The following is a 17445-nucleotide window of genomic DNA, read 5'->3' on the forward strand; positions in this document are numbered from 1 at the left end:
ATAATCTTGAATATGATCTAGGAGTGCTCTCGATTGACAAATTCTGGTTTGCATTTTGGTGCACAGGGCAGCAAGCATGGTAGAAAGTCACAACCTCCCACAGGTCAGGACTGGGCCACCTACACGAGATGGTTGCAGTGGAGGGGTGCTTGAAGCAAGAGGCATGAAGAGAAGCCCCAGTGCACACGTGAGAGGTTTGTGCGGTGGTGTGAGCCTGCAAGTTGGCTGGCCGGCCTGTGCACACCACATGGTTGGGTGTGAGATAGGCTGGAACACGTGAGGGGTCACATCTCGTTGTGTAGAGGTTATAGTCGCATTTTATGATTTGCTTTGCTTGTAATCCTGTTTCCAGGCTCCACAACTGTAACTCGGAAACCTTTACCATGAGCCTCACTTAATAAATCTTTGCCTTGTTTTGCTTTTAAGCCTATCTGGTATCAGGGGACAAAGCAAGCAGGAGAAATGCGTGAACTGGGGGCAGCGCGGATGAAATAAAACAAGGTGTACGAGCTGGCTGGAGCACGCTGCCTGCAGAGAGAGGGGGCTGGCCAGGCTGCAGAGAGTTAATTGTGGTATGCCAGCTTTGGGGAAAGCATTTCCTGCGGCGTGTCTCTCCTGCAGGATCCTGCTGTCTCCGAGGTTGCTTGTGGAGCGCCCTGTGAGCTGTGCGCTCGCCTCTGCAGAATGCAGGTGGCTGAGCACTACTTTTGTGCCTGTTTCCAGCCTTTGTATGCACGGCCCAGCCTGCGAGCTGCATGCGTGCACACCAAGATAGCACCTGCATGCTGAGTGTGGGCAGACACGTGGCTTGCTCAGCTCCAGGAGGAAAAGCAAGCTGGTGATTTTTTTTATTTTTATTTTTTACTTGTGGAAGGGGAGCAGAGGGTGGCAAGTAATCTCTCTGGAAGTCGGGCTGGCCTCGGGGTGTGTGCTCCTGGCATGAGGTGTGGTGCTGTGGCAGCGAGGGGGCAGCTCAGGGCAGGCAGGCAGAGCAGAGCAGCCCCACCATCAGTCCAAGGGGCAGTTTCCAGCCAGGCTGAGCAGTGTGGCAGGACAGGCAAAGCTTGGAGTCGCCCAGTCCTTGCAGACGCTGGGACAAAGCCTCACACCTCTTCCCTAACTCGTGGGGTGCTTAGATAGCCCCAGTGTAACTAGGACCCTCCTGGGCTTTTCCTGTCCTTGGCACATGTTAGCACCGCTTTGGAGGCTTGGAAAGGATAAACACAGAAGTGTGCTTGATGCCGTGTGGAAATCCCTTGACAGCAGACACATAGCAGAGCAGCAGGGGCACTGGTGTGGGTTGCAGGAGCAGGCTGTGCCAGCTGCTCTGAAGGGGAAGCGGAGCCCAGCACCTCAAAGACTTGCTGTGCCTGTCTGCTGTACCTTCACAGAACCTCAAAGAGAGTCCTGCACCGTGTCCTCGGACAGACGCAGAGCAGCCGGGAGCAGGGTGGGCACAGGAAAGGTGCTAATTAGGATGTTGGCAGCATTAGTAGGGGTTAGTGTCTGGCTAGTGGGAAGTGCTGAATGGGCAGTGCAGGGTCTGCTCTGTGTCGCTCTCAGCGTCAATCTCCAGGCAGCAGCAGCTAGCAAGTCTGTGGGTGGGACAAGGCCAGCTCGTGTGTGTGATGGAGCCGTCCAGGGGCATGTAGGTGACAGTCAGTGATATGGCAGTGGTGGCCAGATCTGCTCTGAGCATCCCTTTTTCTCCTCCTCCTGGCTCCTCACCTTTCTTTCACCAAGGCTGTAGAAGAGATGGAAAGCAGAGGGGAGCGCCTGCCTGGCAGAGAAGTTGCTAACGATGCTTTTTTGTTTTTTTTTTTTTTGGTCTGATGTCAAAGTCTGTGCCTTCAGATTGAATAGCTGCCATGAGATTTTGCTGTGACTGACACCTGTTCTGGCTGGAGAGCGACAGCTTTTGATAAACACAGATCCTCTGGAAACGCTGAATTTACTGGCAGCTGCTCCCATTTGTCGTCTGGGTCTCTGTGCCTGGGTCTGGCTGATGCAGCCTTTGCGCCGTGCTGGGAGGTTGCCGATGCTCCTTCTTGCGTGGCTGGGAAGGTCTTGTGGGCTCTGCTGGTTTAACCTGTGGCCAGGTGCAGCTGTGTGCAAGTAAAGCTTTGCTGGGGAGCGAGTCCAAGCTGGTTCCTTCCACCGGGCTGAGCACTGGGGCTGAGCAAGTGGCTGTCTCTGTCCTGGTGGGATGCGGCTCATGGGTGCCGGGTGTGTGCACAGGGGGCAAATGGGCATGGGCCAAAAGTTTCGCCTTATTGCTCATCCCCACTGTTTGCTTTCATCACTCAGTGTTGCAGAAGCCCATCCCTGCTTAGCCGTGGGGCTGAGAGTGGTGGGAAGGTGAAGGAAAGCTTTTCTGGGCCTGGCCCCGTGGTGCTGCTTTGCCGCTCCCTGCTGCGTTGTGTCTCTGTGGCAGTGTCTGCATAAGAAGAGGCAGGGGCATGTGGGTGGCTTTGCATTTTGGGCTGCACGCTTGGAAAGCAAGGGGTGTATGGGGGATGCTGCCAGGGGCTGCAATAGGTTTGGGAGAGGTGCTTTTGAGGAGGGAGGTCCTCAAAACCTCCCTCAAAAAAAGGAGAGAGGTCCTTTTGAGGATTTTTTGAGGGACTGTCCGTATTGTTTTGTGCCAGAGGAAGTGAAGCAGGTCACCCTCAAGTAGAAGTCTTGCCCTGTAATTTGGCTGGCCTAAATATGACCTGAGCTCCTGTCTGTGGGTGCTGAGCCCTTGGAAAGCTGACCTGGCATTTTACCATGTGTTTGGGAGGTCCTTGGTGTGTGGGCTATGCAAGGAAAAAAAGAAAAAAAGGGGATTTACTTGGCGGCTTGGGTCTCCTGCCGATGTCAGCCCTGGGTGTGTCATCCATGGGCCCTCTATTGCTTGGTGGCTGGAGGTGCTGAGAGGGGCTGGGCACTGCCGCGGGTCTCCTGGGCATGCCAGCAGGGATCATCGAGCCGTAGCGGTGTGCCTGGCCTGTCCCCATCCCGTCCCCCAGCAGTGTGCCTGCTCCCTGGTCCCCTCCCTTGTGCTCTCCTGGGTGTCTGGGTGGTGCCTCGTCTCCCTTGGCCACGTCTGGCTTGGGGTGTGCAGGAGCGGTGGGCAGCCCCAGATGTCTGAGGGTTCTCCCTCCTGCAGCTGGCTTTCCCCTCCTGTCTTTCCCCATCAGAGGACGCCTCTGCCTCCTCGACCAGCGCGTCTGACAGCACCCAGCTGCAGGCTCCTGCCAGGGCTGTATCCTCCCCAGCACTGCGTGGGGCTTCACAGCTGACAGGTTGTCCCTTGTCATCTCTCATCTTCATCTAGGATGCACCGGATGGATTTCCATCAGAGCTCCCATCTCTCTGCACACTGCATATCTGGGGGTCCGGCCTTAGTACATTGCTGGAGGGAGAAGCCACGCAGATGCTAATGGCATCAGGTGATAGCATCGGAAAGCACTCCCCAGCCTCCTCCCTTTGGCTATAGGAATGTGCTGCAGGCTTGTGCCGGGCTAAAATAAAACTGCTGGCAAAGTCCCATCCCACATAAAGAGACCGGTTGTACACTGAAGGACACGTTCCTCTTTCGGCTGCTACGGGTGGGGATGTTCGAGGCAGGGTTTCTGAGGTGACCATGTCTTTCATTTGGTTATGGTCATGCGGGAAAAGGATTGGAAATCAGCGTGATGGTAGTCGTTAGTGCTCAGTGTGGTCTGGAGTTGGAACTCTGAAAGGCCACCTTCCACGGCCATGGGTCAGCAGGAGATTTGGGAGCCCACCTGGTGGGCAACGGGTGGTCCTGAGAGAGATGCCACGTCATGCAAGGGAGCCTTAGCTGGGTATCATGAGGGCAACCAAACTGATGTATGAGTCAACAAAGCAAAAAAAAAAAAAAGTCTTTGTTCTCTTCCAGATCTATAACAATAAAACAAAACAAACGTTGTGTTCAAATTGCCTGAAGATGCTGGTGCAGTGCCTGCTGGATCTTGTAGGTTCTGCTTTCTGAAATGCCATCCACCAGCCGTGCTGAGTTAGACCCTGCTTGTCTGATGTGAAGCAGTCCTGCTCCCCAAGAACCCACAGGAGCGTGGAAGGCTCAGACTGTGCACAATGCGTGATGGCAGAGGGGAGTGAGGTGAGAGGTCTGCCCTGGGCTCCTACCCCTTTTTCCCTTTCCTTCTAAGCTGAGCTTAGCACAGAAGCAGAGCTTAGTACAGAAATGCTTCTGCATCACTCACTGGTACCCTGTGCTGAGCCCGGGCACTCTGCTGCTGAACGGGAGGTGCCTGCCTGTCCAGTCTCTCCCCTCTGATTTTTATTTCCTTCTCAGGCGGCCAAATCAGAGCATCTTGGGGTTGGTTTGTCCCTGCAGAGGCTCTGGGTGGCACCCTCAGGGTGACAGCCTGAGCAGCGGGCAGCCTGTGCAGGACAGCAGGGGGACACAGCTCAGATCACCTCACCTTCATGTGAGATTGGCCCAAAAGGCAGCTTTCTAACCTTTCAGAACGTTTTGCTATTGGATTTAGTTGGTGTCTTAGGAGGGTGACAGAGGTCCTGGGACTGCTGCTGGGAGAGGACACTGAAGACCCTGGGACACTTCTGAGTGCGTATTTTTGCAAGAGCAGCTGCACCTCCTGTGTTCAGCTTCTGGGACCCAAAAGGAGTCCTTGGGGGTGCTCGTCCATTGACTCTGGGCTGCAGCAGGGGTAAACGTCTGCTTGAGATCTGCACGGTGACTGCCATGTAGCTTTTATTTTGGTCTCTGAGGATAATGAAGCCTGTTGGAGGTGTGAGTGGCGATGGCCTGCGGCAGGGTTTGCAGGAGCAGCCGTGTCACTGATACGGCAGCAGGGCCCAGCGGGCTTTAATGCTTGGAATAGTTTTGCTGCTTGCATTTGCAGGGCTCCGACAGGGATGAGACTTGCTGGTCTCCATGGTTTTATGTGCCATGGGACTGTGCCAACAGTTTAATCACAGCTGAACCCTCATAGAGCAGCATAAAAAATGTTGTAGTTGGGATTAGGTTACCCATCCTTCCTATAAAAGACTCTATAAACAGTCCATCAAGCCCAAGAATTCCTCTGTTGGCTGTGAGGTCCTTTGCTCTTAATGGGTCTGGCATTTGCTTTGACTAAGTCTTTTGGCGGAGGGGAGGAGGCACTGCTTTAAAGCAGCCCCCAAAGAACGGCTTTTCTGCTTGCATTAGTGGGGGAACCCAACTGGGCTGACTTGGCAGAGGCGGTGTTGGATGTCAGTAGGTCTGGCTGAGGAGGCAGGGGGTAAGAGGCAGTGGTGACAAGCCCAGAAGGCACTGACAGCAGCAGCTGCTCTCTCCCTATTGCTAAGGGATTTTTCGGGATGGATTTGCCATTTGCTGGGGCACTGGGGAGTGCTGCCTATCCTTGGGGTGGGCGAGGGCCTGAGAATTTCCTTTTCCCATTTTCCAAAACACCTCCAACCTGTCTTGTCTCTGTTGTAGTTTGAGCAAGTTCCCCACAGCTCTTGAAAACCCTAAAATTCAGGCTGGGCACCGAGTGGTCTCTTTTTAGCCATAGGTGCACTGCCACTGTCACCTCCACATGTGACGCCTGCCATTGAAGAGCCCCCAGTTTAATAGCACTTGTGAGACTTTCTTAAAGTGCATTGGGCATTCTTGTTCACCCCTTCCAGAGCCACCGGAAGGTGACAGATGAATGCATGTGGTGCCGAGGGTGGTTCCCATCCCAGCTGCAACATCCTTTTGCCAGGACAGTGCGCACCTCATTTGTGTCTTGGGGTAGCTCAGCTGTGGGACAGAGACCTTATAGGTGCTCCTGCATGGCACAGTCGTCTTCAATTTCCTGTAAAGGAAAATCCCTTTTTAAAACCATGATCATACTCCTCCTCTCAGAGCAATGGAAAGGAAGAGTGAAATCCTGGGCATCTCCTGAGTACTGTGTTGCCCTTACAGCTGACAAACAGACTGGGTTGTCAGCTGTGGTCTGCTCTGTGTCCGCTTTTCCAGGTAGTTGTACGGGGAGAGCCCCAGAGATAAATCCAATGTGTTAAAGAGGAGTGTGCTCATTTGCACACCCGGACTTAGGGCTAATCCCTTATGCTCCCAACGAGGGCCCTGGCTGTGTCGTCAGTCCTGTTGCGGACACCTGCCTGCCTGGATGAAGACCCAGGCCATCCTGTTGTTTCATGCCCAGCAAACGTCTGTCGGGTGGGAACAGCTTCTGTCCCGCTGTGCCAGAGCTGGGCAGGGGGTGGAAGCGTGCAGGGAGGCGCTGAGCTCCCGGGTTCCCCCACTTCACTGTCACGGAGTCACTTGGGCCATCTGGAGTTTTTCCTGGCTGGTGCTTGCATCCGCTGACCCACGCCAGCAGTCCCTTCAGGGGTGTTTGCTGGAGGAGCCCAGGCTTTCCAAGGCCTTTCCCAACATAGTTTGAATTATTACCAAGGATTGTGCCCCGGCCCTGCCCCAACTTTCCTTAGAGGATGGTTTGATCACTAGAACAAAAATGGGTTTTCTAAAGTAAGCTGTTAGCAAGAACCTCTCGCACAGTATCCTGCAGAGAGCAATTCAGCCCACCGGTCTAGGATGGCGATTGTAGATCTTTTGGCTTGTCTTCAGAGGCCCATCTCTCTCTGTCGTTACTATCTGTAGAAAATTAACGACTACACTAAAGTCGAAGCGTTATTTTTCTGTATGGCTAATGCCAGGTGAGGTGAATCCCACATCCTTTACCTGAGGATGCTCTGCGGGTCTGGGAGACCATTAGATATTTCAGCGTCGGTTTCCTTCATCCCTCTCCAGCAAGCTGAGCGTAAGGCGAAAAGGAACCTGGGGCCGGTTCCTGCCGAGCCCACTGAGGTCTGTGGGGGCTGGCAGCGCTGGGAATTGTTACTTGAAACCTGCCCGCTAATCAGCTCTTAATCCCTTTAGCGTGTTTTCGGCGATACGGAGCAGTGCTGCTTTGTACACCCGGGCAACAGCTCGCCTGTCGCTGGCAGCGCTGGCTCTGCCTCGCTGTGCTGCCGTCACGCCTTCTGCCTTCAGTAGCCAGAGAGCCTCTTGCATGGGCACGGTTACTCTCACCAATCAAACTTGTAATCTCAGTGAAGAATGAAATCAGATTTGTTTGACAAGACGTGTTTCCCGTAGAAGTATGTTGACTGGTGCTAATTATACTCCTGTTCTTTAATTCTTTATAATTTGAATTGCATCAGCATTTTCATTATTTTCCCAGAAGTGATTTCAGGCTAAGCGAGACCTTGAATGCCTATGGTTTTACTGCATTATAATCATAGTGCATCTACTAAACTTGATCCTTCTTGTGCACTGAGATGCTTCTGTATTATTGTCTTTAAGGACTTATCAGCTTTCCTTAACTCTTCTTCTCCTGGGCATCTTCTCATAGAGTCTTACTTGCTGATTCTTGAAGCCTGTTGAGTCTTTCCCTGTGAAGTGATAGTGTTTGATTTTTTTATTTTTATTTTTTTTTTTAAGTTCTCCCTCTCCCGGTTCCAGTCCCTGAAGTATTATGAGCTCAGTCGGAAGTTATCTCCTGCCTTGTGTTCCCCACTGACTGGTGGGGCTCATGGTCAGCGCCATCTTTTCCTCACCCTCCTGTTGCAAGTGGCCAAGATCTTTCAGAAGTCTGCTCCTGCCTTGCAGAGTGCTTCTGGGCTCATCTCTCCCCCCTTTGGCAGAGGAGACAGGGATGCTGTCTGGAAGCATGGGACTGGAAGGAGCTGTGTGGGTTTGCTCCACTGCCCAGTTATTCATGCTAGTACTAGAGCCAGTCTTTGGAGCTTTCTTGTGGTTTTATTCCAATTTGATGTTAATGGCTAGTCCCAGAATTTGATTTTTCAACCTATTGTGGAGGTGTCTTACAGGAATTTCATGTAGCCATGGTTCCTTGGGCTTGTTTATGAAAGTGTCATATCAGAAATGCCCAGAAATGAAAATAAACGATGGCAGTGGCTTCTCATAGCTCCACAAGGCACCTTGTCCGTGCAGAAACGAGCTGAGTTGTTTGGTCACCATGTGGCCTTGATGCATTTATTCAGGTTGTGGCCAAAGGCTTAGTTATTTTCTAGGTGCTTGCAAATGGTTTGCGTGATTTTTGAGAGAATTACAGTCAAACAGTCCCTGGGTCATTAGTTATGTATGAGCTAAGGAATCCTTCTGCTAACAGGAGGAAGCAGTCCTGTCCTCCAGGGGCCTATGGAAATAAAATCCTACTTTCCTAATAAACACACGGACTGTGGACATCTTTTACAAACCTTTACAAAGAACTGCAGCAAGGGAAGATCTGATTTCATGTAGAGCAAAATCAAATCAAACCAAACCAAAACACCCTGAAGGTGGTGCAGCACTGAAAGGTGACAGGATCTCCATCCATGGGCATTTTCAACACCCATCTGGACAAGGCCCTGAGTAACCTTGTCTGCCATGGGAATTAGCCCATCTAAGAGTAGAAAAATGAACTAAACATTCTTCAAACAACTTTTCTTCTCTGTTTCTACAAATTCTGAAATTTTTACTTGGCATTTTGCCTTTGTTCTTACAAAAACAACACATCTTTTTCTTCATTCAGCCATGCCAGATACAGGTTTTCCAGAGGTTTTCCTTATGAACTTGCTTCATTTCATTCCAGTCACAATAAAATATGGGTAGCCTGCTTAATCTTCCATTTTTTGTATGTCGCCTTTGTAGGTGCAGTTTTCACCAGTTTTGTTACTCTTAGGTTGGTTTTGGTTAAAGTTGCTTTCTTCATGGATTGTCAAACTGTAGCCTTAAAAATAGAAAAGGTTGTATAAGCTCTTCTTTGAAAACCCCTCTGATTTTCATTTGTGCTTTTTTGTTCCTGCTACTGGTTGACTCTGCCTGGAAATATTCTCAGATTTGGTAAATTAATACATTTGGAGCATCGGGCCAATTCTGGGTTTGGCCTGTCCTCCCTTTCCCCAGTGCAGGCTGTGATCCCCAGAGCTGGGGCAATTACTTGCTTCCAGTCCAGTGATTCAGCTCTCTTTCTGCCTCATTATGAGGTACAAAATTGTAGACCTCGGGGTCTTTAATGGACTTTGTGCATTAAAATTATGTAACAAGCCTGTCCTCACCGATCGCAGGGCATGCTATAGTGTAATGATGACAGATATTGACAGGTACTGAAGGCAGCGGAGTTTCAAGGCAGTGTGAGAAGCAGAAACCTGATGGCGAGAGCCGGGTTGCTGGGTCTATGTCCATCGCACGTTGGCTTTCCATCGTGTGTTGTTGCCCCATTTAAAATCTTGAGCATGTTTGTGGTTTATACTGGTGCAGTGTTGGCTCAGCTGAACCAGTGCAAATTGAGATGTCTTCTCTGGCATCCTTTTTGGATTAACTGCCCTCTGATGAATTTACAGTGTAGGCTAGTCCTGGTCCTAGCTCTGTCTGATTGGCATGTGTACTGGTTTCATACTGATGGCTGGCTAAACTCCCTCACTACCCCTCCTCAAAGGAACAAGAGGAGAAAATATGATAAAAAGGGCTCCTGAGTTGAGATAACAACAGAGATCACTCCAATTACTGTCATGGGCAAAACAGACTCAGCACAGGCAGTTTAATACAATTTATTGCCTATTGATAACAGACTAGAGCAGTAAGAACTAAAAGCAAATAAAAACACCTTATCCCTCCCGCCCCTTCCACCTCCTCCCCCAGAGCAATGCAGGGGAACGGGGAATAGGGGCTGTGGTCAGTCCCTAACATTTCATCACCTGCTGCTCCTCCACGGTCCCTCCCTGCCCCTGCTCCATGTGGGGTCCCTCCCATGGGATGCCGTCCTTCCCAAACTGAGCCTGTGGGGGCTTCCCACCAGCAGCAGCTCTTCAAGAACTCCTCCAATATGGGGTCCATACCATGGGGTCCATCTGTCAGGAGCAACCTGCTCCAACCTGGGTCCCCCACGGGTGGCAGCCGTGTTCAAGGAAAGGTTGGATGTGGTGCTTAGGGTCATGGTTTAGTGGGTGACATTGGTGGTAGGGGGATGGTTGGACCAGATGATCTTGGAGATCTTTTCCAGCCTTAATGATTCTATGCCATGATCCTCCCCCTCAGAAGCCCTAGACAGATTCCTGCTGGAAGAAAATGCCAAGGGCCTGCAGGGCCATGGCTACTGGCTTTACAACCCTTTTGTTCTCCCTTGGTGTCGTGCATGCAGGGGTATGCATCCTTTAGGTACACAAGTGTCTTAAATAAACATAAGGCAGGAGTTTCTGTGCAGAGGTTGTTTGGCAGCTGGTGTTCTGGGATCAGATTTTTATGTTTCATCTCTGCCAGCCTTAGGCTTTGATGAGTAGGTGCTTGATGAGGTTGCCACATCTCAGCTCAGAGGCATCTACCTCTACTGAGAGCCCCCCTCTCCCCAGGGCATCTGGGAGCATGGAGAGGAGAGCCTGAGACTCCCCCAGCCTCAGGAGAGGCGAAGTACTAGAAGTGAATGGGATGCTTCGGGACTGAAGAAAGACCACCGGTGGCTGGATTCGAGAAGACATGCAATGGCAACCTCTCCTTTGTGACCAGGAGAGGTAATCTATTTCGCAGATGGGGAAGGAAGGACCATCAGCAAAAACAGCCAAAACCAGCTTTCAGATGAGGAGTCCTGCCTAGACATTTGGTGGTGTCTCACCAGGGAGAGTCTCTGTTGGTTTTGGGCTGTGAGAGTTCAGTTGTCTTGATGTATTGCTGCTGGTTAAGGAAAATGAGTAACTTTGGCATCTGCTGAAAGGTGGGGCAAGCCTCTGAATTTGCAAGACAGATGCCAAGGCACAGAGACGCACACTCATAGCCACGAGCTTGTTGTTAGGCCAGGAGACCCCGCGTTATTCATGCCTCACTGACTTTGTGCATCTACTGGATTTTTGCTTTCACAACACAATAAAGAGAAAGCAATTTTTTTTTTTTCCCCACTAAGTTGTAATACTAAACAGATGGCCGCTGTGGAGTAGGCAGAAAAGACTGTGTTGTCAGTGGGATGGGGTGGCTCCTACATCCTTGGATGGTTAAAGTGGAGATAGGCCTTGATCACATAGGAGAGTGTTTCCCAGACCGTATTTCCAGCCAAAAATTCAGAATTGTGCATTGTAGCTCAGCTTGTCAGAATAAGAGGACATTGGGGTGGCAAACTGGGCTCTGGATGAGACAGTGGCTTGCATCATTATGTAGGGAGACGTTCTGGGGAAATGATTGGAAACTACATTTGCTTACCTTCTAGGAGACCAAAGTTTTTCAACGCCATCAGTAAAACACGGCATCTCTGTCTTTGATCAGAGTAGGAAATGTTTTCCAGCTGTGGTGAACCCAGTTCCTGAGGGTTTCAGGGTTTTTTTTTTCCAGTTTCCTGACTGGGGACCCCTGCCCCATTCAAAACAGTGATCAGGATGCCTGTGGATTTGTCCAGTCAAGTCCTGAAAACCTCTAGTGCTGAAGATCCACCACCTCTCTGGTGGCCTGCCTCAGGTCTGTACTGCCCTCCTGAGGAAGCGATATCCTAAATAATCTTTTAATATCCAACCTGCACCTCCCAAGTCACAATTTATATTTTGAAAAGATCTCGCAAGGGTCAAAGATGCTCCTGCTGGTGTCACCTGCTGTTCTCGTTTTATGGGATGACATTAGTCACTGTTCTCATTTTATGACATCACATACCTTTTGTGTAGCAGGGGATTGGTGAAAACTGTTTTCCCTTCATTCCTTTCACCCTGTTCTTTAGTAAATTGTATCTTTCCAGGAACAGTCAGGTTTGGGGTTTAAACCATGTCTTCGTATTTTCTCCCGTTACCCTGCCCCACATGATGATGGTACATAAAACGCATTCACCAATGGACACAATCCCATTTTGCCATGGATCTTCAGGGTCCCGGGGACCCTATGCTGGGTGCCTGAGAAATGAAGCACCTAGGAGGTGGGAGAGGAGCTAGCCCATGAGTAGCTTTGTCTGTAAGGCAGGGTACAATACTCCTGCTGTGCACAAACTATAAAAGTCTTCAGACATCTATGAGACTTTGTAGGAGTGGTGCTGAACTAAATACCAACTGTGTTTCAGAGTTTCTCTTTCCTTTTAGGAATAATTTGCAATCATACCACAGCTTCAAAAAGCATCTGAGTCAGATATGGGTGAATTATTTGCAGACAGCAGATCTGTTTTCTCCTGCACAGCAACAGCTTGAACAGTCTGGAGAGGGAGGTTTTGCTTCTTGCAAGTGGAGGATGCAGCACCATGCTCCAGGAGAGGGCTCCTGGCTGTCTTGGTGAGACATCTGGATGTGCCCAAGCCCTAGCCGAGCAGGCACAGCCGGACCTGAAGGGTCCTGAAGAAATGCTCCCTCCATCCCTGTTCCCACCTGGCACGCTGGCCCCTTCCCATCAGCTGCAGTGGCTTTTTAATAGCCGTTTCCCTGTGAAATTGGAAGGATTGCTGGCTGTGAAATACAAATGGTATGTACTAAATGCTGTGTAATGGATTCCTCTTGAATCATTTCGTGCCTGCGTGTTTCTAATAAAAGGTTTTGGGAGCGGGGTGGTTTGCTGGCTGGCAACAAGGCTGAACAGTGAGGAGGCTGGGTCTTGCTGTGGGGGCGGCAAGTGGACGACCCAGCCCCTGGGTGAGCACTGGATGTCTGCAAACCAGCCAGCTCTGAAATGCTGTGGGGGGCGATGCCCTTTGATGGGGGCTGTCAGTATTCTGCTTTGCTAGGGAAAGTGTGCTGTTTGAGGGAAAAGGACAGCGACAGGGCTTGCTTTTCATTATTGTGGGGCACAAAGCTACCCATGAGGACATACCCCATCTCCTTTTGCTCAGGCTGGCAGTAACGATGTAGAGATCATGGGGATGTGCGGCATAGTCCTTTAGTGTGGAGGAAAGTACGTGGGCAGCACGTGGTGCTTTCAAACTGAGGGGCAGATGAGTCACCCTAAGAGTTTTACAGAGGTAAATGGGGTTTTCAAGCCATTTATGTGTAATTCAGCAGCATTATGTGTATGGGGGGAGGTTCCCGTGGTATTCGAGCAAAAAAGGATTTTATAGGCCTTAGTGCAGCTTTTGCTGAAGGGGCTTAAAGCTGGCTAGTCAGAGGAAAACACCATAAGTGGGTCATCAGCACTTTTTAGGCAGCACTTCTAATGAGATACCTGTCTGCAGCAAGTACCAATGTTGGAAGAGTAGTAAAGATTGGGGAGGATAGATTAGTTACACCCAAAACAGTTTGGTGCGTCATGGGAACAAAAGTGTGTCTGAGTCCGGCCAAGCCCCACTGTGTGTCTGGGAGCAGAAGGTACAGCCCTTGGCTGTGGGGCAGGAGATGCTAACTGGGATGTCTTGGGCTCTGGAAGGACTTCTGAAAAGTGTTTTCCTGGTTTGAAAGAGCTGATCAGATACTTGCTTGATAATGCAGGACATATCAGTGAATGCTTTTTTTTTTTTGTGAAATGGAGGCTAGACCTGGATGCTGGGTCTGTTTCTGGTATTTGCGTTCAAAAGAGAATCAAAATCAAAACAAAATACCTGCAGTCATGACTCAAGGTGTGGAAAGCCTGCCCATCATTTGCTTTATCCATCAGATTCAGGAGTGTCTTCTGCCTTGTCTGCTGGTCCCGGCCTGGAGGAACAGTTGTTAATAGTGAAGGTCTGCGTAATTTAGCAGGGCAGGACTCTGTGGCTTGGAAGCTGGACTAATTCAGATGAGTAGAGGAGCATGTTTTTAATAACGTGCCTAATTAACTGTGCAGCAGTTCACCCAGGGATGTAGTCGATTCGCTATTGCTGGTAATCTGTAGATCAAAGGTGACTGATTTCTCATAAACAGTTTTTGACCCCCATGGCTCTTCCCTCTGGCAAATACCCCTCTGTCTCCAGTGTCCTCAGGCATGTGCTGGGCTGGACAGCCAGGCAGATAGCCTGACCAGTCCTTTTTCTGTCTTTGAAATGTGTAAGCCTATGTTCAGCTGCAGCAAAAGCCTGTTCCTTTTGTTAAAACTTCTCTGGAACTGTTTGATGGAGGTGCATGCTGCGCTGGCTCTGCTCACCCCACCATGTTGGGTGCTGCACAGCAGGGAGTGGGGTCAGAGGGAGGAAACATTTCCCTGGTAATACGTACCCTACAGCAGATTCAGACTGCAGGGATTCAGTAATAAAAACAAAGATGGCTGGATGCAAACCTAGAGAGCTGCTAACAGCCTTCGATCAGGATTACCCTGCTGTGTGACAGCTCAGAAGGCCAAGGGGGGACATCTCCTGTGTGCTGTGGCTTTGTTCCTTGATGGGCCGGGGCTGGGCAGAGCTACTTGACAGCCCAAAGGGAGCTCACAGGACACAGTGTGGTGCTTTCTGTGGTCTGTGGGTTTCCAGATGGGGCCCAAAACGAGCACCTGCACTGCCTGCGGTTCTGCGCCTTGCTGCCCTCGTTCCTCTCAGCGGACGCCCACAGCCAGGCTCTGTGCAGGACCTCCAGCAGTGCCTGGGTGGCTGAGGCGGGTGGCACAGGTCTCCAGCCACATCCACTGCCCTGTCACGAAGCAGGCCAGGGAGGGCTTTCTGTCCTGGGAACCTTAAAAGCAGTATTGGATGCTTCCTTCTGAAAGGCTCATCCTTGTCTAGGTAAGTGCGGGGAAGTCCTTCGGCCCATGCTGGCCAGTGTCGAACCAGATGTTCGTGCTTCACCCAGCTGACCTCCGGATCGATGGAGCCGGGAACTGTTCTTTGTTTGCTTGCCGCCACGCTTGGACGCCCGCTGCCATATCTGTGATGACTGGCTTGGCCTCAGACAGCCACTGGCCCGCAGGGCTGGCGTGGGGGCCCTTCTGTCCCCAGGGATTGGGATGTCAGTGTGTGGCAGGGTGCTCCTCACTCAGCCCTCCCCACCTCCCTGCAGCAAAAAGGGGTCGAAGTTGTTTTAATTGTGGGCATTCAGTGTTGTGTTTTCCAGGGCCCGATGTTCCCCTGCTCTGTGCGGAGCAGAGACAGCATTTCTTTTAGGGGGACAGCCAAAGCAGGAGATGCCCCCAGGCATTATGTGTCTGTTTGCAAGGACTGCACCATCCTTGTAGCGAGCACAGCCGTGCTGTGCTCCCCAGCACATCACTGAGCACTCTGCCCTGTCCCAGGTGCCATCTCAGAGAAGCTGAAGGTGCCACGTGTTTGCTGGTGGCTGAGTGGTTTAGGTGCTGTCCTGTCACCTGTTCCTCTGCAGTGTAAAACATTGCTGTCCCTCAGGCTTTTGCTGAGCTGGGCACACCGGGCAGCTCATTTCACAAGGTAGGGACGTTTCAGCACTGAGCAATTTGAGGGCTTTTTCACGGGAGTAACCCCATCAAGCAAATTTGTGATATTTGAAGAAAGAAAAGTTATCAGAGGGAATCACAGGAATCACAAAATCACAGAACTCTAGGGGTTGGAAGGGACCTCCAGGGATCATTGGGTCCAAGCCCCCTGCCAAAGCAGGATCCCTAGAGCAGGTTGCCCAGGGAGGCGTCCAGACGGGCCTTGAATATGTCCAGAGAAGGAGACTCCACAACCTCCCTGGGCAGCCTGTCCCAGTGCTCCGTTACCCTCACCGGGAAGAGGTTCTTTCGCATGTTGGTGCGGAACTTCCTGGGCTCCGTTTTGTGGCCGTTGCCCCTTGTCCTGTCCCCACAGAGCACTGAAAAGAGGTTGGCCAAATCCCTCTGTCTCCCACACTTCAGGTATTTATAAATAATAAAATACCAGCTTTAAGGACAGCTTTACCAAGTTCTTCAAATCCACGTACCATGAGTCAGAACTGCATCAAGAGTTAATTATTTTCTCTGAGAGGAGTAAACAAAAGGTCAGCCAACAGATTTTTATTCATCTATAAATCTCCAGCAGTGTGAGCAGATAGAGGGGGTGAGCAGCCCTGTGCGTCTGCCAAAGTCCATGCAGCAGCCCTGGGGCCTGTGCTCCCCAGGCAGGATACATCAGGAGATGACAGAGGAGCATTGTGTCCTTCCCTGGTGGGAGGCGAGGGAAGGTATTCCCTTGTGAATCAAGGTATTTTTCTCTCGAAGGAGACATTTTCCACTCCAGAGCTGGCCACTTCTCTTAGCTCCTGGCTCCTGTGTGCTCTGGGGTTTGCTCACACACAAGAGCACAGGTACTGGTGCGAGCTGCACCTGCCCACACAAGGAGACCTGTGCAGCTGCTTGAGCATGTGCACGTGTGATAGTGTGTCTGTACATGTGTGAGAGTGTGTGCTGCACTGGGTGCTGGGCCCTGGGCATGCTCCTGCAGAGCTGGTGCCAGCTTACCCCCATTGCTGCCCTCCAGGACACAGGGACAGGTGCTGGGGCACTTGTCTCACGTGTTGATTTCCCACTGGGAGGGCAGTGTCCAGGCTGCAGATGTTCATGATGAACAGCCAGCTACGTGCCATGACGAGAAGGACTTACTGGAGCAGGCAGCACCTGGCAGCGGATGCAGGGGAGATCTGGAGAAGGGTTTCCAGCAGGGTGGGAAGAGCACAGAGCGGTGGCAGGCTGTCCGCGGGCGCTGTGCTGCCCTGCAGCTCTGCTGTGCCGGGGATAGCAAGAGGCTGGCGGTGAGGAGGATGGCAGGAGGCTGGCAGTCACCTGAGCTTGAAGACCTGCAGCCAGGGCTCTCTGCTCCGTGGGAGGATGTCAGGAGCTCTGCCGCAGCTTGCTGCCCCTTTCCCTCTTGCAGGCAGCTCTGCCTCTTGCTCCATGTCCTGCAAGGGGGGAGAAAACCCAGCTACTGGAGCCCTCCAGGTGATGAGGGGATAGAGGGAGATGCAAAGCCCTGACTGGTTCTCCGAAGCACTGCCAGGGAATGAGTCATGGTGAGATGGGCCTGAGATGGGTGAGATGCGGTGGCTCAGCAGCCTCTGGGCTCCCGGGGGCACCGGTAGCTGGAGGTGGCCAGGAGCAGCCTCCCTGGTATGCAGCAGCATGCCGAGGCACGCCAGGGTCCCAGGTGCTCCTGAGGAGATGCTCTGGCCGTGCACAGAGCTATGTGTGCAAGCTCGCACTCTGCCTCACAGGCAAGTCTGGTCTTGAGGGTATCTGAGGCCGCCCTGGGCCCAGACTGCACACGTGCCCATTGAAACATGCTGTCTGTCGTAACTTCCCTGCGTGTCCCAGTCCTGGCATCCCAATCTGCTCCACTGTCAGCAAGGTGGGATGCTCATGTCCCTAGCAGTTTCCTGTAGCTGGCCAGTGCAGCCACTATGGGATGGCAGCAAGACCTGGTAGGCTGCAGTGGTTGCATCTCCTAAAAGGGCTTTGCAGATGGGTGAGGAGATGGGGATGACAGAGGAATGAGTATGGTGTTGGGAAGCGGGAGGAGAGCAGAGTCCTCTTCGTTTTTTGCGCTCATAGGTCTGGTGCATCCCTCAGCCAGAGAAGGGACTCGGGCCCTCCAGGGATCCCTTCCCATCACACTTGTGGGA

General features: G+C 51.6%; 1 protein-coding gene across 4 annotated transcripts in view; it reads left to right on the forward strand.

Moving 5' to 3' along the window:
• Positions 1-17445, forward strand: part of EPHB2 (EPH receptor B2) — a 126923-nt gene that overhangs the window by 9977 nt on the left and 99501 nt on the right. Inside the window, exons 1-2 of one of the 4 annotated variants that reach the window (XM_050714895.1) lie at positions 3420-3434; positions 3908-4129. The exons of 2 other annotated variants lie outside the window; for them this stretch is intronic. The gene's annotated coding sequence lies outside the window, so the exon portion shown is untranslated. Of the gene's footprint in view, positions 1-3419; positions 3435-3907; positions 4130-17445 lie in introns of those variants that run through there. One more of the 4 variants, XM_035557584.2, reaches the window with a different exon arrangement.

The sequence above is a fragment of the Cygnus atratus genome, chromosome 21 (genome assembly GCF_013377495.2).
Source record: "Cygnus atratus isolate AKBS03 ecotype Queensland, Australia chromosome 21, CAtr_DNAZoo_HiC_assembly, whole genome shotgun sequence".
In the NCBI taxonomy this organism is placed as follows: domain Eukaryota; kingdom Metazoa; phylum Chordata; class Aves; order Anseriformes; family Anatidae; genus Cygnus; species Cygnus atratus.